The following is a 25,690-nucleotide window of genomic DNA, read 5'->3' on the forward strand; positions in this document are numbered from 1 at the left end:
ATGACAGCACCACGAAAACTGAAAAATTACCTATAAAAGGGTTTGAGAAGAAAATCCTCAACACTGTATTTCATATCACAGAGTCTGAAACAGAGCATGTTGTTTATAATGCTTTCTCAAAGTACTACCATTAAAAAAAAATTCAGATGTATTAAGATACAGAGAGCAATTTATAGCACCAGTGATCTGGTTAAATGACAAACATTTAAAAAGAAAAACATAATGCACTCACAGGTTAATACCAAATAATAGACAATAGCTATACAGGCTACTAAAAATGGGTATGAAATGATGAAATGGGAAAAAAGGGTTATGAAAATGCCTAGTAATAGCAAACCACAAAAGAAGCCTCCCATAGGAAGCAATGGAAACCAACTTTCATGCTATTTAGGCTGGACAAAAATGTTTAAAAGAAGATCTGGAAGGAGAAAAATCCTGCAGTGGGAGCAAGCAATCAAAGATGAAAATTTTGGTTACACACATAGATGAGGAATGCAAGGGTAAGATGAATTACCAAAGTAACACTGGAAATCCGAGAGAAGCCCAGAACACTCTAGGTGTTCTAGGGAGGGGAGCAGAGCAGGAATGACTAGAGACGTTCTTTGTCCCTAATATTTCTGATATTTACATCATTTTTCCAATGCAATAAAAGCAAGCAACAATCTCCAAGTAGGATTAATAAGCACACAGAAAGGCAATAAATATGCATTGAAAATGGAACACCTAATAAGAAAAGAAAGTCTTTCTCTTTTCTGCAAATGGAGGATAATGACAATTTAAATAAAAAACCCCATGGGAAACCATATTCATAATATACAGTTTCTGCAGGCTACAAAAATCATTGCGAGGTGCTGTATACTGCAGAGTTTTATGACATTTTTTGGCTGAGTTGATGATTAGGAGATTACATAAGCTGTTTATTACTTGCTGCAGCCTATGGAGCGCAAAAAAATGAACTGGTCATTTAATTTAGACTAAATTTGTCCCAGATAGCAGAAAAAAAGCAAAGCAACTCACTGAAGACAGAGCAAGCATTAAAATGCTGCAACTGAGACAACAGCACGATTTTCCAATATTGCGTAGTACAGAGAAGAGAAGTAGTTTGGTAAAAGACAATTAGTATAAAAAAGCTCTTGAACTCTGGCTGGACCCATGGATTAATGCCTAGCAACAGAAATGTGTGCATGCGTATTCCCTTGCACGCGTGCATGAGCATAATGGCTGTGGATGGACAAGGAAAGAGCTCAGGAATGACACAGGGCTAGGGAGGAAAAGAACAGCAATTCAGTCTTCATGTTTCTCAAAAGTCTCAACTAGAACTAATCAAAATGAATTCATCTGAATGTCTGCGATGGCCAAGAATTTAGTCACAAAGAGTCTGGCTGTCCAAATGAATGGTGAGGAAAGGGCTCACATCAATCAACTTTATCTGAGAAGATTGGCACAATTTCAATAGGGATTGACAGCTCAGTGTCTGCCAGACTGATGAGCCAAGCACTAAGCTGAAAATGTTCTGACTACTCATAATGACATTGCAGTCTAGGGCCTTTGATTAATTAATTCAGGAACTAAAGCATTCAGTTGCTGTAAGAAGAATATTCAAGGTAGCTGCTTCTCACCCTTTACTGTACATGAAATCCCACTGTTCTGCACTCAGGCCTGCACTGGTACCACTACTGGAACACCTTTGACTGCTGCTATGCTGGATCTAATGTACACTCTAGCTCCTCCCCTCCCTCAAACTATTTACTTTCTTACAAAATAAATAAAGCCTTGCAAATGCTCAATGCCTCGCCTTTGAGAGATTTTGCTAAATGAGCCTTCTTCAAGCCACAGAAGAAACATTTGTCTTAATTGTTACTAATAATGTTATCTTTCAGCCCTCTCTGAAAATCTGTGACCAACAGCAGGGCCCTCACCAGGCACAGCTGAAAATGTCGCTAGGCAGTGTTATACATGCAGGCAATTAACAGCTTCAAAAAGAAGGTTGATCATTTTATTGCATTATTGTTCAGACCGAAGAAAATTCATTTTCATTAAGATAAGGCCTTTCTACTCATTCTCAGCCCTAAATCTGGTTAGACAAAGGCAAGGTGTCTGCTATATTAATGTATTCCAATTAAACACAATTGGGTAACACAAACAGGAAACTTGAACAAGTTGTATTGAAGTTAGGGAGTGCTGCTACACTGTGTTGGGCAGGCAGTCAGTCACACTGACTGTGTTTAATGGAAACCTTGAAGGACGAAAGACATTATACTGAAGTCAGATTGAAAAAAATCCCTGTACTCACCTCTCCCCAACCTAAATTGGTAAACCTTACCAATATTGTCCATGTATTTGAGCAGAGTAACCCATATAGACTCAGTCTGTAGTTACCCTTTCCTTTTAGTATGCATCACTTTTCTGCTTGGCAATGGTGCTCTATGTAGCATATTTCCCTAAAGTATCCATCTGCACTGAAAAATATTTGAAAAGGAAGCAACAAGCTTGACATAAAGAGTAGGAGTGAGATGCCAGAAAAACAGCAGCAAGGAAGAAAACCAGGGATTAAAGTTGGGAGAGTTTATTAATTGATCTTATTTCTCCAGTATTCACTTTGCACCCAGTGTGAATTTATTTTTTGAAACTCCACTTTTTCAAAACTAATACTTGCATGCCTTTTGCTGAAACAAAGTCAATCATCAAAAAGACTGTGACCCATGTAAATGAAGAAATTTAGCTAGAGTAATATATGTGCTGCTTTAATAGCAAAGTGAAGAGGCATTTCTTTAGTTTTCATGCCTATTTAACAATCTTTTTGTTCTAGACTAAGTCTCACTGGGCAAGAAGACTGTTAAGCTACAAAGCACAGAGGATTCACAATGCAGTGGCATGTCGGGCCCTCACAGGCCACATACAATGAATCACTAATGGAAATACACCTGGCAAAAAGGATGTGGTAAACTCACCAGATTCACAAACTACACCCTTCTCCAAATTACAAATTGTAAGGGACACACAAAGACTACAAGACCTATTATAATTCAAAAGCTGTATTTATAAGCTTGTGGCTGCTCACAGCTTCCAATTTAGATTCAGCTTTCAATTTAGATTCAAAACTCCAGTTTTTCTCCTGTAGTGAATAATATATTCCATATAAAGACTACTTTCTCATTCTTAGCACTGGGAAATATGACCTGTAGGATATTTTGGCTTAGTTCAAGTGATTTGGCTGTGCTTTTCCCTTCCCTCGTTCTGTTTCAATAGAAGATTATATAATTCAACTTCATCTGTAAAGCTCAGGGAAGCCTATAGGTAGAGAACAATGTACCAGTCTGTTACAAAGAGCAGCCACTAAAGAATTTTTTACTTCCTCTTAACTTTTAATCAAGCACTCTGCAGTAGTTTCTTGTATGAAATGAGAAGATTTGTCATGCCAGTACCTAATTCTGAAAATCAGCTTAAAAATCAACTATAAGAGGAGCAACAGTTATTTCAAAGCTGAAGGACAAGACACTCATGGAAACAAGGTGTCTGTTAAATCGAGTTACTGAAATTCAGAGAGTCTCGATGAAAATTAGACCTTCTATAACTAATGGAAAGCCATCCCACCAAAAATGTCTATACACAAAACTGCACTCGTTTCATTTCAGCCATACACAGGTGACATCTTCCACTACCCTGCTAAGAGCTGACTGGGGAAAGGACTTTTAAAATCTTTATTCCCTCCTCTATCCTGTTGTCACTGTTGTAAACTTCAACCTCCCTGGCCGTTGGTACAGTCACCTCTATGAAAGCCACAGAAGTATTGCAAATTGACTAACAAGATTAGCAAATCTTCGCTTGACTTGTTCAGTAAGGTGTTGATGCATACAGATATATTTGCCAAAATTACTTCATCCAGGACCGATCAAATCTCACTGAAGCCCCTTCTATTTTTGGTCCCTAATCCCCAAACCTTTCTAACCTGCATGTAAGACAAAGAAAAAAAAAAAAAAAAGGAGCTGAAAAGGAAGGCGAGGAGATAATGATGCCCTCTGCGAAGGCAGCCGATCAGGAGTGCCTCCCCCAGCCCATGCTCATGCAGTCAGTGCCAGCTGTAGGCCAATTAAACCCAGCCACTTGCAGGTGTTCACAGAAATGACTAACACAAAAGAAATTCACACTTCAGAACTGCAATATTTAAAAGCTTTGAGGTGGAACCAAGAAAGATAAAAGCCTGAATTAAGTTTATTGCCACCTTGTGCTTCACTCTAATGCAGGTTTTGAACAGGGCCTCCCATTGGTATTAAAACTTGGATGAACATCTGCATTTAAAATACAGGAAACTGAGCATGTGAAGTGCTTTTAAAATGCCAGTTGCCACAGTAGATGGAGGCTTTAGTATATGTTCATTTATTATTGTAGTTGTACAGCAATATGGTAAAATATATTTGCCAAGTGGGCAATACAAGCGCAACTCTAAGTCAACATAATATGCTAGATTGCTTAGATTTTCCATAAATATTTTTGGTGCTTATTTTCCCTAAACATAACTCTCACTTCCCAAAATAACAATTTCTTTAATTTTTAATGAGAACAAAACCATGGCAAGATCTTATCATGCTCTCTTACGTTTAGATTAAAAACCACAAGAGGGGCGAAAAAGGGAAAGAGAAGCAGCCCCCTGACAACTCTCTGTGTTCTCTTAAGTGGTCGAGTGACAGGAACTATCTGATAGTGAATTCTTTCCCTCTCTCTACAGAGTAGCAGGCAAAGGATCTGTAAAATGAATTTCTCTATGTGGTCCTATACCAAAAATAAGTATACAAATTAACATCCAAATGTCTTTAATTCCCATGATATGTCTATTAAGCAGCAATTCTCCATAAGGCTGTTTAGCTATCCAAACAGCAGCCTAAAATTATTATCTCTATAAGCTTTCCGTAACTTATCACTGAGTTCCTATGAAAAGCCATTAATTTTGGCGTCTCTCTATCTTGGTCTCGCAGGAAATATTCTGCAAAGGGATGTAATAAAAATGTGATTTCTGCCATCATTTCATTAAAATTCCCTGTTAAATTTCTATCTGAACAGTGTACATAATATAAAAAAAACTCAAGGCTCTTATTAATGGTGCTGTTCCTTATGATACGGACTTTAAAAAATAATGAAGACCATTTCTTACTTGTAAGAATATTGTTCATTTTTCATTCCTATTAAAATTTAATCTGGAAGTTGTTTAAAAATGTTTAAGTTTCACTACATTTCAACATCTTAAGAAGGGGAAAGAGCTAGCAAATTCATGAGTAAGAATGCTGTCACTCTCTGTCTCTTCCACTGATATCTCAACAGTAAATCACTCAACCCATCTTCATGACTCAAGATAGCCGTCTGCAACACTTTACTACTTACCCATCTCATGAAAGCACTGTGAGGCAACGTTTGCTGAGGATATTCAGCTCCACAGGTGGAGGATGATAGAGAAGAAGAGCAAACTGCTTCCTCCACAGTATCTCTGAAGTTTTGGGAGAGTTTGGGAGAGAGTTTTTGGAGGTTTTTATTGGGGTTTTTGGTGTGGGTTATTTCGTTTTGATTTGACTTTTGGAGGGTAGTGGGTATTTCTGGAGGATTTAAGCAATGAAAAATCAATGAAAAAATTGTAGGCAATACACAACAAAAAACACATTAAAAGCCACCAAGTCTTCAATGTGGAAGTATTCTCAGTAAACACTACTGAGATGCAACCCCAAATTGCATTTTAGAAACTGGAGAATCAACTTGTGCAGAGTATTAGTCTGGTTCTCAAAAGTGGAAACCATGCAACTTGACCCCACAGCAAGAGCAAGTTATGTCACATTTTAAGAGTTTCCTAGAAGAAAACTCTGCTCTGACTTTCAATGATCTTTTCTCTGCTTCCTCACCTGTAAATACTCAGTGGTAAGAAACCGAGTTCCACCTACCTGAGTCGATGTGATGCAAGGGCACATCCCTGCACTCACTGCCATTCAACACAACCAGCTTAAGTGAAGAGAACAAGATATTGTTCTGCACCAACACTGAGTTAAATGAAGTAACAGTAATGCACCAAGAAAACTAAAATTAAACTATCCGAACTAGGGCATGCATCTCTTTACAAACACTGTGCTTAAGCACTTTCTACAATCAGGTCTTTTATTCAGGGGTTTAATTTTAGACATCTAAGTATAAAAATTCTGGCCCATACATCTAATGGAAGCATGCAATTGCCAGGCTGAGAATGTTAAATCTAATTTTAGTTTGTCTTTGCGCACTTGTTTTTCACACAATTTCTGCAACTGAATAGGAAAATATCTGTGATATTTTCTGGACTGTATTCACAATACTCAGTTTAAGTCATTGCATGTGGTGTAGTTACAAAGGCTACTCCAGTGAATTGGAGTTTTTTCTATTGACAGTGAGACCAAAATTTAATTCTAAGCATTTGAAGTATTTTCTGGGAATTTTTTTTTTTATTCTGAAAAGATTTCTATTAAAACTAACATTAATGTATTGTGATCTACACACATTCTAAATTAGAAATTGAAGTTCGCTATAAGTCTTCCTTTCAGATCTCTTTGTGCAACCACCACGTAGTTGCTGTGCTACAGGCAAATTTTTGAATTTCTTCCTCACAGAGATGGGGTCATAACAGAGATATATTGATTTAAACAAGTTTCATTACTACTAATGCTCTGCTAAATTTTAAAGACAATGCAATATTGAACAGAATAATGTGTTCTATTAATAAGCAGGCTATTGAAATACTTAGCAGATTTATTGCATTTGGATGTTCAAATAAACACTAAGATCATCATATATATATATCATCTCCTGCCTAAAAAGATGACTGAAATGGGATTTGATTCAAAAAACAATAATAAAAGCAACAAAAAATTGTTTGAATAATTAACCAATGGATTTTAATCAAAAATAATATTCTCTAATCAGACATGGGTTGGCCTTGTTTAAAGCAGTAGTTATTCCTTATTGACATAGATAAAAAGGACCTCTAAAGGCACTGCCTGTAGCAAAAGTTTGAGGAAAGAAGTTTAAAAGGAGATTTAAGGTCTGTTTTGTAAACGAAATAAAGCAAAGATGGCAAAACTTTAAGTTCAACTGCACAGCGCTTGGCTCTTGCACACATACTTAAGCTGGCTCAGGAACCAGAAGTTAAGTATCCATGTCAGTGCAGTATCTGCATGAGCCTGCTAATTAAGCTTGCTGAGAAGAACTAATTACTGACGCAGCTCTACTGCTTCTGGGAGCTGAGCTAATACCACTATGTGGTAAAACATATCAGCCTGTTCAGGAGGTACCTGACCAAAGCAGGGCACAACCATGCCCTCAAGTAATTCATTTCTGATAACAAACAACAAATAAAGATCCTGTTTCTTCACCGGTGACCCAGCATGTGATCTCCCACAGGCTCTCTCCTCTATGCCTCATCTGCAACATGCAGAAAATGCTCCTACAAGACTGCCTGAGCAGGGAAGGACTTACTGAAAGACAGGAAAATAAGCACCTTCTAAGCACTAGCGTAACTGCAGCCAAGGGTTTGTGCACACTGAAATCTTCTTCATTAACTCTACTATAAAGCATCCTCATTTCCTGCATTCTTGATTGCCACAAATATTGTACTAAGTGCTCAGGTTAAAAGAGAACACTTTAAGCCATTTTCCAGCCCAAATTTGAGCTGCCATAAAACATTTGCTTCCTATCTTGCTCTAACAGTTCTCCATAAGAATATTGCTAAAATTACATGGGAATCCAAGCTGAGGGGCAAAACGTAAGATTGTAATCAGAATAGCAAGTACCACTAGGGCTAACAACAACTGCCAGTTACTACTGCTTGAAGATAACAGCAAGGCAGGCACAAAGCACCACTGTGCTCCCAGCAAGCACAGGGCAATATGCTTGGTGGTCATCCTTGTCTTTCCATCTCTGCTATCACCACTACATATTTTTCTTTCATTTCTCTCTTGCTTGCACCCCGAACCATAAACTGGGCAGACAAGGAACTCTGTATTATTTACATGTGCAGGGCCTTCCTAAATTACTCCAGGATTGATGACTGTGGCCCCTCCATTTTCCCACACCTCTGCAGTGACACAAATAAAGTAGAAAATCTGAATTTTGTTTCTAGCTTACTCTAGCAGTTCACAAAACCTCACAGCTTCCCTGGCTGTCAATATATATTTCCAGGCTCAGGACCCTGTTGCCCAGAACACCACCAGACTGCCCAGTAAAGAGATACACAGATGTGAGCATCAAACTGTGCTTCTGCAAAATCGCAGCATGGGCCAGAAATCTGTATCTTCCTTTAGTATTCATGCTATACCTAAAAGAATGGAGCTTGAGCTTCTAAACACTAACACAATACAAAGAACCACACTAATTTTTTTACAACCTGCCATTTCTGCTCGCACATGCTGCCTGGCCCACAAAAGGTTATGCATATAAAATTGTTAGGTTACAGTTATTATCTTGATAGAAAGAACATTTTAACAGCATTTGAGGAATGAAAGGGCTTTTCTGTATTAATATTTCAGTAAAACTTCAAGTGTGTAGTGCTTGCTTCTCATGTATGAAAAACTAATTTCAATTCAGTAATGCAGCATGACTGCACCACCAAATCCCAACATGCCTCCAAAATCTTAAAGATATGAAATTAGGCCATAGTCAGACCCTAACCCGATCTTCACCAGTTCAGCAGAGATCTTCCACTGCTTAAACAAGCTCTCTAATGATGGCTATGTAGAAATCTCTGCCAGTCAGATATTAAATCTTTATAATCCCAACACTGATTAAGTGCATTTTAAAATGTTCCCAACAATTATTGTCATTACAGAGGACCTCTCATTGACCTGTGCTGCACACTTTCTACTGTTCCTCCAATTATTTTATTCCCTACCCACATTGTCTTTATAGCTCACCACAAAAGTAAAAAAGCCTTTTCTTAATTAAATTATGTCATCTTTGACAGACAGCTGAACTTGGCAAACTGAATACACCCGCTGTGTAGCAAACACACATACTTACCTTTACTTAAGAGTAAATGACAGAGTTTCTTCCAAGCTTGAGAGAAGTATCAACTCTGGATATTCACAAAGCCCTTTTACCATGCACGTACAGATACTCTACACAGTGCCTATCTCAGAAGATTACCCTCTCAAGAAACAATAATGTGGATGAATTCTTCTTTCAGGAGTATCAACTGAGACAGCCTTATCAACAGAGCACGGCTACATCATCTCCCTATTTCTACCCTTTGTCATTTTCTCATTCTGCTCTAATTTTTTTATTTCATCCATTTACTGTTAATCTCCAGGTAACAACTTCTGTAACAAACAAGTTACAATGCATGCTTTAGGTAAGCATTACGTAAACATTGAAGTCTTCTGATTATCTTCAATCATTCTTAATCTATATTGGCTTACTAAGTAAAGTATTTGTTGACTACTATGAGCCCTCTTCTCAATTATGTCCTAAAACAAGCTTTAAAAACCAAGTTCATAAAAGAAATAAGGAATAAGCAGCTTGGGTCTCACTAACATAGCGTCTTTAACTAACACTCCTTCCATACATTCTTCTTCAAAGAATACACCTCTTTCAGTTGACATGCTTCAAGATGACTTCCCATGCCCCTAACCTTTTTAAACAACTGACTGGAACAATGATGGAATGAACCTTACAAAGTGATCACTGGTCATTAGCTTACTGCCTAGCCAGCACCAGTACCTCCAGCCAATCCTTTGGCTTCCATGAACAGGCATTGTTCAGACACATTACTGCACTCTCAGTTTAATTAAATGTGAAAACTTATATGTCACCTGGTGTTCTGGGCCTTATTTAGGACCAAAATGAGAAGGGCTTCAGAAGCAGCAACCTGAGGAATCTAACACAACCCTGCTGGAATTTAAATGGTTTGCCATTTTGCATGAACACTTCTTATGGCTATTTTTTATCTCAAAAATAGAAAAAGGACAATAGACTTGATTCACCACTCTTACCCCAGCCCAACTGTTCTTATTTCAATAGAGGACTTTGGTACAAAGGGAGTAATGCCATTATGAATCATGACAATGCTTTGTTCTTATGGTTTTCAAGCACTGAACTTGAAAAAGCTTTACAAGTGCTGGTGAGAAGCACTGTTGACCTCACTGTACAAATAGTGAGCTTAGGCACAGAAAGCTGAAGTAATTATCCAAAGGTCACAGAGTGAATCAGTAGCAGATGCAGGACAAGGAACCACTTACATTCACTCCCAAATTCCACCTCCACTGCAAGGAAGCTGTAAGTGTAAATCAGTAACTGAGGTCACCAAAAACTTTCTGCATGCAGATTGCAGTGAAGTCACCCTCAAAGAAAGCAATGACAAAAGGGAAGGTGCTTAATGAATTTTTCAATGCTCCTTACATAAGGATACAGCAATCCAGGAGGAGGTGAGAAGATGCTCACTCTGGAAGCCCTGGAAGTATCAAGGCTGCAGTGACAAATCATTATTCCCAGAACACTGCTCAAGGAAATGTAATGCTGCCATCTTCCAAATGCTCAGTTATAAAACCTTTCACGCATACAATATTTAAAACTGTGAATTACACCTGAGAATGTATCCAAACTTCTAACAGTATCAAGTCATGCTAATGGTTATCTGTTTATAGGTCAGAAGGGCAGTAAATTATTGCAATGGAAAGCAGTAAAGCCACATTGTATCCAGTTGTGCTGTTTAACAGGTGATAGTGAAAAGCAGGTGATGCATGGAAACTTCAAGTTTTTATAGCTCCTGCCTCAATCTATATTCACTTATATAAAGATGTCACATTTTTAAACATTTAAAAGTCAAATTGTCTGGAGAATAGATTCATATAAAATTTATTTTCAGAAACTGATATTTAGCCTACTGGTATCAGAGTTGATTGCTCTTATGTATAAATTTTATTCAAGTTTTTACAGGTTTGAAAATACAAAGACTGACATTTCTGATGCCATACTCAAGTGTGTCATTAACCAGAAATTGAAATGGGAACATTTCCACTTTCTCAGAAATACCCAGTTTGTTAGGATGATAAGTGCATTAAATGTTTTTGAGGTTTTGTGAAGCTACTAAATATGATTCTACTTCAACACAGACAGGAAGGGGGAGTCACAATGGCAAAAGAAAAATCCTGAATTGGTTCCTTACCCAGCACAATATGCCCTGAGAATGAAATAGTTTCAAAGCTCTGCCAAAATAGATATTTGTAAGTGGCTAATAGCAGAAATGTTTTATTCTGTTTATGTCAAAGACGTGTTTGTCAGGCGCTGGACAGCCAGACAAATCAGGGTCTAATTAGTTCAGTCAATTCCCTCAGTTTTATCCTTTCAGTCTACACTGAGTTATTAAAGCATCAGAAATAAAATGCTACTGAGACAGCAATAAGGGAAATAAGATGTCAGAACTCTATTAACAATGGCATTTTCAGGAAGCAATGTAAATAGAAATTTAAATTTATGCAAGAAATATATATCAGTAAGTAATACTTAATTTAATCATGCTGCATTTATCTTCAAAGCAGCTTTCATATCCAACTGATTTTTAAAAAATCTTCAACACATCAACATAGTGACTTCTTTGGAACAGTGACCATCATTCAGATTCAAATTCAGATGCCTACCTCATACAAGAGGATATCGGTCCCCAATCCAAATAGTACAGTTATACAAATAACAGTATGTGAGTAATAATTTATTCCACCCTCGACATTTAGCCAGCTCAGAAAGAATGTGTGACAGTTAAGCAGTTGCAAGATAAAAAGAACCGGAAAATGCCACATTCAACTGAAATGACAGGAAATATTTAGGTAGACAGAATGTAATAAATTTGGCAGACTTATGGGAGTTTAATTGCCCCTTTGTGAAACGAGATAAATACATGTAAAAACTGTAACTGTGAGGACTAGTTTCTGGGAGGAACAGCTTTCTGTTAGAGGTGTCTAAATCTTCATTACTTGAATATTGCTATCAGAGAAAGGAAATTTTCCCAACCCACAACGGTGATGGTTGTGCTGGCAGCAGCGGCTCCCAGCTCTGCAGGTACCAAGGAAACAGTGGCCTCCCGCCCCAGAGGGTTGTCACATGCACCCACAACTTACTGGCCTTACAACAGTTCACACCTGCTAGCACACACATTGAGATCTTTCCTACTTCAGACAGCACCTGCCACCCAAATAATTGGGACTTATTTGCTCCCAGATGTCCCCAGAATGAACTTTTTTCCTGCCCCCTACCACTGTGAAATAGTGCATCTTACTGTGATGGCTGGCAAGTTCCACTTTCATTCTCACTCAAGTCATCCTATCCATCAAACCATGATATGGAAAGATTCCTCAGTAACACAGAGAAAAAAAATTAGTGATTACAGCCAAAGTAAGAAGATATTTCTTCTAGGCTTCTGATAATTAAAAAAAAGACCAGCCCTCCATGTTACAAAGGTTTCAAAAGTTTTTTGTAATATCCTTAAACTTTTAAATTCATATTTATTTTAACAGAAGCCTTAATCTCTTAATTCAACCTTTTAACTTGCTTCTGTTAAGGAAAAAAAAAAGGTTAAAAGGGAAAAATGAACCTCTCCAGTTTTGCCCAAGTCTGACAGCCTGCTATCTGACATTTGTTCCCACACAGAAGTGCAGACTTATGGGTCCAAAAATGTGAAGATAAATCAAAAGGAATACTTAAAATACTTACAAATTTTAAGAGATTAGTTCAACATGTAAAGAGCCTTAATAATACTTCTGAAAATCAACAAGCCAGACCAGAAAAAAACCACGCTCCTGCGTATTACTTAGGGTTGTGCATTTCACATGCAGTGTTGATTATCTTAGAGATGATGCCATCTAATCATTCAGGGAAAAGTAAACAAATATCTTGGTATTTGACAAAAAATAACAAGGACTTCAGAAAGAAGATGCCCAGATTCATCTAAACTGAATCATCTGCTGTATTTGAGTAACTTTCTGCAGGTGCCTCACACTTTCACTCTTGCCAGGTACACAGGCACCCAAGAGCAACTGACATTGCTGTCACTCACCATTAGAAAGAAGGAATCTTTCCAATATGTACATGAGTAACTTTCCAATATGTACATGTCCATTGAGTTACATGGTCTGGCTGACAAAGCACTGAAAGGGAAAAGCAGCAAGTTTTTATACTTTTTATAAAGCAAATCTGTAGTCCTCTGCATTTACTGCTTTTAAAATAAGCACACTATTACAATCAAAGTGTTTTCAATAAATTCTTATATAATAAGGAGTTAATCCTTAAATAAACTGATAATAAGAATGCAGAGGGGTATGCCTACATAATAGAGGACTCCACTGTCATCACTTTGTATTTTACTCACATATGCATATGCTCTCCATTTCAGTTTATGTGATTATTTTTACTTCTGACGAATTAACACATCCACAAAATAGATCATATAAGATGTGTATCTACCTTGTATCATACAGCATTGGAGGGAGGAGTTTTACCTATGCTGAGTACTTGTTTTTCTAACCCAGCACAAGCAAAAAGACTACCTTTTTGTAAGAATTAACTTATGTTTGGAGAAGTCCCAGGCTAACTGAGCTCTCCTTACATTATCTTACAACTAGACCCACAATTCAACTTAGCATTTACACAGCATTTTAAATTCACTGAGCTTACATTCTCTAACAAACACTGGGCATCATCTCCTATTTAAAGAGCAACAAACTAATCTAGAAAGCAATTAAATAATTTGATGGATATACAATAACAGAACAGAATTAGATCCCAATTCATCTACTTGCCAGCCCTCACCCACCTGGGTAGACCACAGTAGCAGTCCCAGCTGTACACTTGCATGTAGAATTCTCATAGTTAGCACAAGTAATGAAAAATATTAATCTAAAATTTCTCATGTTCCTTTAATGATATTCCCATGGGAAAAACTGAAAAACAAAGGCCTAAATACTTAAAGACCTTTATAAATATGTGTCTGAACTCTCCAGACCTACTCCTAGCTCTGAAACACTTGAAGCTTGGAATCTACAGTAAGGGTGTAAGATAATGTTTCAAAAACCTGACAACAGCTGATTAAACAGAATGTTCAAGTTATGAATAAATAAATTTGGGACTTATGTCTGTGTTAAGATTTAGAAAAACCTGGAAATACTATAGTCACACAACCACACAGATTATTATATTCAAAGCTTGCTTAAATATTATCAGTTCAAGTGAGAATGCTAAACTTTTGCTGATGTTTCAGCCATAGGTTTGTGTCTTCAACAGGTGCTACACATGGGTTTGCTAAAAAAGAGATTACTTACAAGTCAGTCTATGTATTCATTCACATAATGTTTGCACATGCACCCAGGAACAGAACAGGTGGCTTTCTGCACCAGCACTGCTGGTCAGAAGCAAGTCCTTCCCACATGTATGTTGATACCAGAACACCACCATACATCCCAGGTCTTCTATCTCTCTCAACTGCAAAATCTCCAGCGACTCCAAGAAGTGTGCAATACAAAAGTTACAGCTAAAAATAACCATTCTGTCTCCTTCAACCCCATGCCTAAATGTGCAAACTCATTCCAAGGGATACTTTTCAATATACCTAAACCACAAATGACAAGCAGTCCCAGAGCTGAACAAGATCTGAAGGATAAGTATTCAAAAAGAAGCCACAAATGTTGCACTTCATATGAGGGGCATAATAGATCTCTGGAAAAGAAATGGTCTCCATAGCTGTCACTTAGCATCCGGATTAGCAACGTCAGTTGCTAACAGGCTCTTGCAGTCCTGCGCTCTCATTGAAACAAGTTCTCCAATAAAATTTTCAGTCTCATTTTCTGTAACCATGAACATAAATGGTTCCTGACTAAAGTGATGTTCTCAATACTACTGTGTATAAAAGTTTTTCTGCTCAAGTGTAAAGGTGAGAGTCTGCAAAAATAGGTCCTTGACCTAGTCACAGAAAGGACCAAGGTTTTTAGAATCACACAACCATTTAGGTTGGAAAAGACTTCTAAGATCACCAAGTCCAACCATTAATCCAGCACTGCCATGCTCACTGCTAAACCATGTCCCCAGCTGCCACATCTACACATTTAAATGCTTGCAGGGATGGTGACTCCACCACTTCCCTGACCAGCCCTGTTCTAATGATTGATTCCTTTTTCAGTGAATAAATTTTTTCTCATCTCCAATTTAAACCTGTCCTGGCATAACTTGAGGTCATTTCCTCTTGTCCTATCACTTGTTACCTGGGAGAAAAGCCTGAGCCACACCTGGCTACACCCTTCTTTCATTTCAGGTCATTGTAGTGTGAGAAGGTCCCCGCTGAGTCTCTCTTTCTCCAGGCTGAGTCACTGCAGCTCCCTCAGCCACTCCTCCCAAACTTGAGCTTCAGCCCATTCCCAGCTCCATTTCCTTCTCTGGACATGCTCCAGAACATCCATAGAACATCTTGCTGTGAGGACAGAACATCTTGCTGTGAGGAAACAAAGCTGAACACAAGATTCCAGGTGTGACCTCAGCAGTGCCCCCAGCACATGGGGATGAGCACTGTCCTGATCCTGCTGGCCACACTATTGCTGGCACAAGCCTGGTGCCTTCTTGGCCACCTGGGCACACTCCAGCCCATGTTCAGCCACTGGAAACCAGCACCTCCACATCTTCTCCCACTCTGCAGCTTTCCAGCCACTCTGTCCCAGCCTGGAGCTGCAGGGGTTGTTGTGGTACAGGGACAGGACCCAGCACTTGGCCTTGTTGAACCTCACACAGCTGGCCTCAGCCCATGGATCCAGCCTGTCCTGATCCCTCTGCAGAGCCTCCATGCCCTCCAGCAGATCAACACTCCCACCCAACTTGGCACTGTTCTCAAACTGACTGAGGGTGCACTTGATTCCCTCTTTCAGATCATCAATAAAGATAAAAAACAGGGCTGACCCCAGGACACAGTCCTGGGGGACACCACTGTGACTGGCCTCAGCTGGAAGTAACTCTATTCATCAGCACTCTTTGGATAGGGACATCCAGCCTTTTTTTTTTTTTTTTTTTTTTTTCCCCTCAGTGCACCCATCCAAGCTAGGAATAGCCAGTTTATCCAAGAGTATGTTGTAGAAGACAGAGTCAAAAGCTTTACTAATTTACACAAAGACAGCAGCTCCAGCCTAATCCACCAAGCAAGTCTTCTTTATGAAAATTATTCTGAAGTTTTAGAGTAGAGACATTCATCAGATGGATCATACAACTAAGGTACTGATGTTTATGACTCAGCTCCAGAGAGTAAAAGGAGTTTTTGAAATTACACATCAAAAAACGGAAGACATTCTGAGTGTTTTTCTGGTCTGCTCCAGTCAATAGAATTACTACCACTTATGGAGAACAGATGAGGGAAGATTTAAAATGGAATTAAATGCGTCTATTAAAGATTAATGAGAAATTACTTTATTTCAAGGCAGAGACCAACTTCAAGGCAAACCAGATTTTCAAGAGAGGTCAGAGGACATAATTTGCTTTCCTGTACTCTAAATCTTAGTAAGTAACTCAGTCAGCCTGAGAGCCCAGGTAAATGTGCGGGTAGCTATGAAAACTTACACTTCAGATTGACCATTGACCATACATGATACAGAAACTCATGTATCTCTTTTTCCATTGATGGTACCGTGAAACTTCTTAGGCACATGATGGCACTTTCAGGCATTTGTCATTGAAGACAACCAAAAGTTGTTATGCAATGATATTTAATGCATTCACCGGATCAGAGACAAGTAATCACACTGCTATAAACCAAAAATCACATGCAACATGTATGCAGACTTGCATACAACAGAAGCTGTAAATGCAAAATACAGTAAATGCTGTAGCTGCCTGGTCTGTACTGATGACACCTCACCAGTTACATTCTGCTTATATAAGGAGATGAGTCCAGCTGTCTCAAGAACTTAAGAAATTTGTTCTGTGGTGGATAAGATCCCAGAAGGAGACTTCTTACAAACTTGAAATGGCAAACTGTGCATCAGGAAAACTTTAGGTTCAAACTTTTTTGCAGCTCAAAATGAAAGACTCAAGCTAAATCTTAGGGCATTCAGAACTAACTCGAAGAGATATTTCTGGAGGCAATCATCCTGGTACAGACAGATAACGAATTCCCACCTTCTTAGCTGAAAGAAAATTACACCCTTGGCTCTCATGAAAAATCTTTCTGCCATACAAAAACCAACCTTTAGTGCCCTGAACTGATAATACCCTGGCTTTCATTAAATAAAGACACTTCTAATTAAACAACCTGATCAACATACAAGAATGTGTGCTTTGCAAGCAAGAGATGGCAAGCAATTTATCTTTCAATATAGTAATCACTTATATCACGCTATCTGTAATCTACAGTGATGAATAAGGGTATTTATATTATGAAATCCTAGAGGACTTACAGACTATTTTAATTTCAACAGCAAGAAATGGCAACTGTTTGCATTTTCAGAAACAGGATTCCAGTTGTTGGATTGGCCTAGAAACATTCTCACTTTTTACCAAAATATGTTCTCACAGGATGATCTCCCTCTTGAAAGGTTGGTGCAGAGAGAATACACAGCAGTCAAAGAAGAATTCAAGTCAGATTGCAACTGTGCTAGTTATCTGGTCTACACTGCACCCAAACAAGGCAAGCTCCAAACTACATTAGGTTCCTAGTTCAGCTGGGCTTTGAAAGCTGCCAGCATAGGTTTTCCTGAAGTTCAGGAATGTAACGTTAATCATAACATGAAGAACATGTCACAGTTGGAGGAATCAGAGAAGTCTAGGAACTCGGAACTGCTGAATCAAGGACATTAGTACATGAGAAACTGATTTTCAAGAGTCTCAAGTTTTGGAAAAGGCTAAATACTGCTGAATAAAGGCTAAATAAATACTGCTAAATCAAAGGGCATGTGCATAGGTCAAATGGACTATACATCAGTACTGACAGCATATGGCTAGGCAGCTGGCATGCTTAGACTCCTAATGATTGCCAGGTAAACAGGTAACTCGAGAGTGATGGATAGAACAGAAGTTTCCTCTCTCAAAGCCTGTAGCGTAACACAAAATCTTTAATGGCAAGTGCATTCACATGCAGCCTTGAATCCATTGAAAAAAAATCTTACTCCTACTTCAAAGTGGAAGGATGCTGGTGAGTATGGCCACAATTCTCTCTCCCAAGAGCCACTACAACCTTAGACTGGAGAAATTGTAATATCAGATCTAAGAGTTTGCAAAGTGCTTCTCAAGGACAGGCAGTTCTGCTGCAAATTTAAATTCTCCTGTAAATCCAGAGGTGACGTTTCACAAATGTAACAGTATCATCACAATCTGACAAAGCAAATTATCTTGGAGAATGGAAATGAAGGCACTGTCTTCTTTCCAGATTTATCCCCTAAGAGAAAAATACGAGATGAGTATTCACCCAAAGAAAAGATTTCCATAAGAGGGTCAGTTCTTAAAGCTAAACGGATGAAACTGAAAGAGATATATTCAAAGAAGACAAAAGGAAAATTAAAATATCTTAGACTAGAAACAAGGCTGATTAAAGACTGTAGAAGAAAGAGATGGTGAAATGGCACAGATCTCAGTGAAGTGGTGAACTGAGTGAGTTGAGAGGGAAGTGCTTATCACCAGGAACACAGTGTCATCCACATTAAGAAAACAAACTGGGCAAGCCAAACAGTTCTATGGCACACTTTCCAGGGGATTGAGTGTGGGTGGAATTCTGTTGTGAATGCTAGCAATGCACAGGTACTTCCTTTTTGCTTAAATATTTATATCCATCTGCATTCCTGTTCAGTGTTAACATTTTCTAGAAAAGACAGGTAAATTAACTATGACCTAGTATCTTAAAGGTAAAAAGAAAAAAAAACCATTATTTTTCTTCATGCTATTACAGGGTAGTCAATTCCAGACCATCCTATGTTTGAAATATCACTGCTAATCACTTTGAACACCGATGAAAAAGCACCTGAAACCTGACATTCTCAGTTAAAAAAAAAAAAAAAAAAAAAAAAGCCAGAAAGAATGAGGATGAGGAAAACATTATCTCATTTTTACAGATAAGAGAGGCACAGAGAGAGATCAGAGGATTTGTAGAAAGTAACACAGGTAAGGCAAGGCTATTCCTGACAGTTACTCATGCTAAAACTGTCTCTGTCTTGCCTTGCAAAATTATTCCAATACCCTTGAGTCCCTAGTCAAATTATTCTTTATTTATTATCCCAGTTTCCAAGTATCTTTCAGATGGGCTCATCCATTGTTCCCATACAGCTGGGTAAATACACAAAGTCAATTCTGTCATTAAGGTATACCTCATAGCATTCAAAACCCTTCACATAAGTGCGATTTTTTTTTTCCTTTAAGCAAGCTAAGAATGTGTTTAAAGGTGACTTGTGCTGAAAAAAATGGATCTGGGAAAGTTTGAGGACAATCACAAAGGAAAGGCTTCTGAAGGTTAGCATGTTTCAATATCTTTCTCAAAGGAAAAATTAATAAATCAAACAAATAATGTTTGAAGCTTTAGTATGCAATCATCCTTATTAAGGCAAAAAAAAATACAAGAATCTTTGTTACTAATATCAAAAGAAAACAAGTCTTACTAATTTTTGCAGATAAAGGCTTTTTTTGGACTTATTGTGAAGTGCATTCAACAATTTTCAAGAAGTAATTCAAGAGAAATAGCAACAATACTTAAAAAGTTTTTTAAAAAAAGCCTTCCCAAAAGTCAATTTTTTTAGGATTTTACCATATCTGCCCAAAGCAGACCATGTCTTTCAGGATGCTTGCATGGTGCTTAGGATTGAACAGTGTCTCGTTCCTCATGAGGGCCACTGGCAAACCCCAAAAGAGAGGACAGACATCAGAATACAGAAGGAGAGGGGAAATGATACACCATTGGAAACAAATTCTTGATATTCCTTTCTCTCTATAATGCCACTCCTCATCATGCTTCTTCTACACAAGGAAGAACTGAAGCCTCATACACACACACACAAGAGTCTTTGGGAATCAAGGGAATTAGCAGATGTGTTGGTAATCTTCCACAAATAAGAAACAAACACTGGCAGCTGTACTTGTAAATTCAAAGATTAACAATAAGCAGTGCTAAGACTACAGGTATTATCTTTCCTTAAGGTGATAGAGCTCAAGAACACCCATTCTGCAGAAACTCAGCTGCCTGTCCAACTTTTGTGCCTCAAGTCCTACCCTACACCACAGAATATCTACAGATTCATCAGCCGGAATGAGCCAAATCAAACTGGATTTTTGCCACTGTTTGAGATGGCAGTGAAGTGGCGAGTATATAAACTAGGTCAGACATGATTACCCAGAACAAGGGCAATTTTCTTTACATGTCTGTGTAAAACTCTGAAAATGACAAAGACTGAATGTTTGGGTGCTGCAGAGAGTATATCCAAAATAATTTTTTATAGAAGACTAACTATATTTTAATATGAATGATATTTTCTATTAACAGCGAGGTAGAAGCCTATTTTTTAGTAGAGCTCTTCCTTTACCAAAGTGCTATCTCTCTGGATCTGAGTCAACTTTAGTGACCACTTTAATATTCACTTTACAATTAATGCTTCTTTTTATAGGTTGGTAGAAGGTAAACCAATTTCAGTTCGGCTTCTAGGTATTGAATTTATTATAAAAAGTTATGTACTTAAAACTCCTATAATGAAACCAGAGATATTAACCTAGAGTTAATGCTGGGAAGGCCAGTTTGAATAATTCAATTCATGTCACCTTAAGTATCTTTTCAAATGGAATTAACTTTATCTCACAAAAAAAAAGGAAGTTCCATGTTCCAGTTACTGATTATTGACTCCATGAGAGTTCTGACTTAAATCATCTTACCACCATCTTCCCAGTAATTTTATTTCACTACTAGCAAGATGCTTCTTTACATTTTGAGCTGACTTTCATTATAAAGAAGTAATATTAACTAATAGAAAAACATGGTTTCAGAGTTAATGCTATCGTTAGGTGATACTAAAACAGACAAAAATAGAAGTTAACACCAAAGCATCCACATTAGTTCAGTACAGCTACAAACCAAGGCTGCATTTCAGCCACATGTAAACAGGCACTGCAGTCAGTTACATCCTATAGAATTCCACCTCTTTTTACAACAATGCCATCAATGTTTGGAAACGACTGTTCTCTTGACCTGTTTTGTCATGTCAATATTTGTCTTATTCTGACAGAAAACTGGCATTTAAACACTGAAAGGAGATGTTTCCAAATACCTATCTAGGCCCAGGGGAAAGTGACAGTTCATGAACTGAACTGTGGTATGGTAAGGACAAGAAAGACAGGCAGGTGAAAAGCAGAAGCAGGAGGCTTTAAGCTACAGTAGAAATTACTCAAAACTAACAAGTAAGAAAAAGGGGGGGAAACAACAGAAACAAGAAATGACAACTCAAAACAGGCAGAACAAAAAAGTGATTCATTATGGAGTACAGCTGTGCAGTCTGTTACAGATGGGTAATGCAATGGTTGGCTCTCGCAAGTAAAGGAGAATATTAAGAGAAGTTTTTTAGATGTGTAGTTATATTACTGTGATTTGTTCTCCATGTAGCCCCCTTTCCCCTCCCCCTTGTATTGTTGACACTGGACAGCCTTGATAGCCCGGGCAGCTGGGAGAAGGGCAGGCTTGTTACTAAGGAGGCGTGGCATGGCAACACCTGAACTCCAATCAAGTTGCAAGAAAGCAGTCTCCACCAATGGATAGAAGAGTTGATTGGCAGACTTTTGGAGGGGACAGGGTCACCTGATGGAACACCAGGGGTATAAAAGGCAAAGCAGTCTTTTGGTGGGTGAGCACATGGCAGTTTAATTTCCACACTCCCAATGGTGCTCCTTCTGATTATTCAGTCATTTGTGGTGTTTGTTAAGGTTTAATAAACCTTTGAAATTTTAAAGTGAGAGGTTAGTTTCTCACAAGTCCACTGTTTCTGCAAGAGACAGGAAAATCAGAACAACCTCATACATCGAAAGACAGAGACCCTGCTAAGATCAGCAGTGTCCAGAAATAGGAAACACTGATTATGTCTCCTGACCAGTTCTACAAAGAGAACTATGTAGCAAGCTAGTTATATTGCTTTAAACCCAGGCATATCCATGATTTTCTTAACCCAGATAAAATCAAGTGAAAAGGAAAAGATTTCAAATGGATCTGGATTCAAACAAAACTCACAAAGACCTTCATTATCCTAACATTTAAACAAGTTGCTCTTGTCAAAGTCCACCTCAAAACAGGGAAAGTGATTTATTAAAAAAATATGGACATTGGTCTAATACCAATACCTAACTATGACAGACAAAGACTCTCTAAGTTTGAAGTTAGAAAGTGTATGTTTATTACGACGCCGGGCAGCGTAAGGGATAGCTCCCAAATACACACGTGCAATTTGTAGATGCTCACAGGGTCTTTTTATGTACAGGAGTATTGAATACCCAAAACACAAATGCATATTCATGACTCTGGTCCATCCCATTCCCCGCTTCGTATGGTAACTAGCCAAAAAGCAATTAAGCATGCGTAGTTTGTTCTTTGAAATGGGTCGGTGGTCCTTTTTATGGGGTGGGGTCTCAAAATGATGAAGCAAGATGGGTCTTCTTCGCTTTGACTTTTTAACCTCTTAGTGTTGGTGGCACCTGGATCCTGTTTTCTCAAGACTATCTGATCACATTGTATTCTTGGAGTCTATTGATTAAGTTGACAGGCCCCCTGATTTATCAGTTCCTTAAATCTGGCTTCTATGAACAAAGGGAAGTTTACCTCAACAATATCTAGTTAGCAAAGGGAAATCTACCTCAGCAATAACTGGTTTAACTAAAGTCCTTAATTCTTCAAATTTAATGTCTCAAAAGCACAAAAGCTTCAGTGGGGCTGAAAGAACTGGCATGGGCACTACTTGGAGCAGGAGGAAAGTGTTCGGGATCTGTCCTCCTTCCATACTTTCCTCTCAAAAAACCCTCACTGCTGTGCTCCCCTTTGGCAGATCCCATCAGGCAGACAGAACAATTCCGGCCTGAACTACTGCGCTAAGACAACACTCAAATAGAACAAAGAGAGAGCCATCAGGACACTAAGAGGTCACAGTTCAGGTATTAAAAGATTTGTGAAAATAACACCAAGTTCCATCAAGAAGCAGCCCAGTGACCCTTCTTGGATTTCCAAAGCTATCCCATGAAGCACTGCCTGAGGGAAAGAACCGACAGAGTGGGGCAGTCCTGCTCACCTCTTCACAGTTTCTAAACTGTGAGGAGAAACACAGCACAAAGTGCTTGTTTGGGTGAAAAATAGTAACAATTTATGAAGCCAAATGCAAAGGAAGAGAAAATTGAAGAGGAAGGCTTAGAAACATGAGAAACATTTTGCACACTATAAGAAAAACCAGTTGAAGCATGTTTTGACAGGTTTTTATCTATGCCTACAATGCTTTGCACACAACAAGAGGACTAGGGTAATTTCAGACTTCCTATGCTGGAGCTATAGAGTATGTAACCATAAATGAAATGTCAAGGCAAACCTAGATATAATATCCAAATTTGCATTTGTGGACAAAAGTACTTGAAAGTACAGAGAAAAGAAATAATGGAATCAAAGATGAGCTTGATAGAACTCTGCATATGAAACCAGGAAACAATTTTAAAGAAGTCTCTGTGTATACACTGCTAGAGTGATTAGGAAGATGGAAGAACAAGAGACGATGAATGGGGATTGTTGAACTAATTTGATAGATAGTGGGCTGAAGGTTTCCTATTATGTGCTTCCATGCCTTTGTCCTGTAGATGTGACGACACTGGATCCCTCAATACTAAGGGCTTACCCTTGTATAGGATAAGTGTATTTGAAGTTGAAAGGCTAGAAATAGAAGATTCAGGGCAAAACCTGAAAGAAGGATTGGCATCACCCAGAACACAGTGCTTTTGAACTACATGGACCTCTCTGGACTATTTTCCATGGAGATCCCCAGCAAGCTGCATGCCACACAAGCAGCAGCACACACAGACATCATCCATTCTGGAGAGATATTCTTGTTTTGAATTCAATGCCATCACAAAAATGGATGGCAGATATAAAAACAAAAGAATAGAAATGAAATGTTTATAAAAGGTGAAAAGCCTGACAAGCAGCTCAATGTACAATATTGGACCAAAAAAAGAAAAAGCTAAAAAAACACATCACCAGGACAAAAACACCCAAAACATTTTTGATGCCAATGAAGTCACATAATATTGCTATGTGCTTCCTAAGAGAATTAATAGACTCCTTCCTGCACAGTCTCCAGTCTCCTGAGAAGCAGTATCTGCCTGTAAAATTCTCACAGCAGGGAACCACTGAGATGCCAGAATCAAGCCTCATTTTGGACACTTTGTGCTGATGACTTTACTTCTAGCCTTGTTATAAATAAGCCTTTAAGAGTGTTTCAGCAGAAGAGGGCACCAAGAGCATAACCTCTACAAAAAGGTCTTAGGTAGGATGTATTCTGGAGATCTGCCAATGGAAGCTGCTACCAGATCAAGCAAGAACACGAGGTAGAGCACTTGCACAGGCAGTCTTCTCTTCCAGGGTATAACCTGCTATCAGCAGGGATGCAAACTAAGCACCTAGCTACCAGAAAAAAATCTCAAGCAATCATGTTCTCAAGGTTTTGGGTGCCTACATCTGAGAAACATTTTATCACTTAACATGTATCTCTAGTCAATGTTTTCTGGTTTTAACTGCATACAGAATTATAAATCTTCTATAAATAGCTCAAATCAGATGATCTGCTTTACAGACTTGAGAAAGCTCTTACTGACCAAACACATCATCTGTAACACCCTTTTCAATCATCAAAAGCCACGCTTTGAATGTGAAAATGTGAAATGCTACATCTACAGTGACTGCTATTATTTTCCTGTTTAAATAACAGAACAGAGAACAGCATCTTAACTTTTTCCTTGGCAAAGGGGTGGCTTCCCATGATTCCTACTCCATTCCAACATGGTCAATTAAGTTTACCCATTCTATTAAACCCAAAACTTGTCAGGCTTTTTCTCTCTGTTTTCCTGCAATTCATGTATTAAGGCAAAGACTATGCAAAACCAATCACAAAATAGTATTCAACACTTTATGATATAAGATAATACACTTACGGTCTCAAAAAGATGTTTTGATTAAGTCATTTAAAAAAAAAAAAAAGATGGCAAAAAAGACCTTACCTTCTGCTCCTTTTCCTTGGCAGCACTGAGCTCAGAAAGGGAGTGTGATAGTTTTTCTTGCTGCTCAGCCAGGTACTTCTGATAAAGGCTCAAAAGTTCTTGGCATTCTCTGTACTGCTGCTGCAGAGGTGAGATATCAGAAGTTAAGGGAAAAACACTCTTTAGCGAACAGTTATAGCCAAATATATACCAACTTACTCTGTGTAAATCTGATTTATATCCATAACAGTTCAATTTAAAAACAGGTACCATGTGTTTGAGTAGCACCTAATGATGATAAATCTGCCTAAAGATGAATGTTCAAGTACAGTTCTTCTTCTTACTTGGAGTGGAAAAAGAAGAATTGCACCAAATTCTTTTATCATCGGAAAAGGGACAGCAGCAGGAGGCAGGTAATAACATTGTTTCAGCTGGAACAACTACAACCCTCTTATTCGTATTCAGGAAAGCCAGCCTTTACCAGTGT

General features: G+C 38.3%; 1 protein-coding gene across 1 annotated transcript in view; it reads right to left on the minus strand.

The window, feature by feature from the left end:
• LOC136373665 (protein hinderin-like) overlaps positions 1–25,419 on the minus strand; it is a 49,555-nt gene extending 24,136 nt beyond the window's left edge. The window contains exon 1 of the mRNA XM_066338603.1: positions 25,225–25,419. The gene's annotated coding sequence lies outside the window, so the exon portion shown is untranslated. The remainder of the gene's footprint in view (positions 1–25,224) is intronic.
• Positions 25,420–25,690: the final 271 nt, after the last annotated feature.

This window comes from Sylvia atricapilla, chromosome Z, assembly GCF_009819655.1.
Source record: "Sylvia atricapilla isolate bSylAtr1 chromosome Z, bSylAtr1.pri, whole genome shotgun sequence".
In the NCBI taxonomy this organism is placed as follows: Eukaryota; Metazoa; Chordata; class Aves; order Passeriformes; family Sylviidae; genus Sylvia; species Sylvia atricapilla.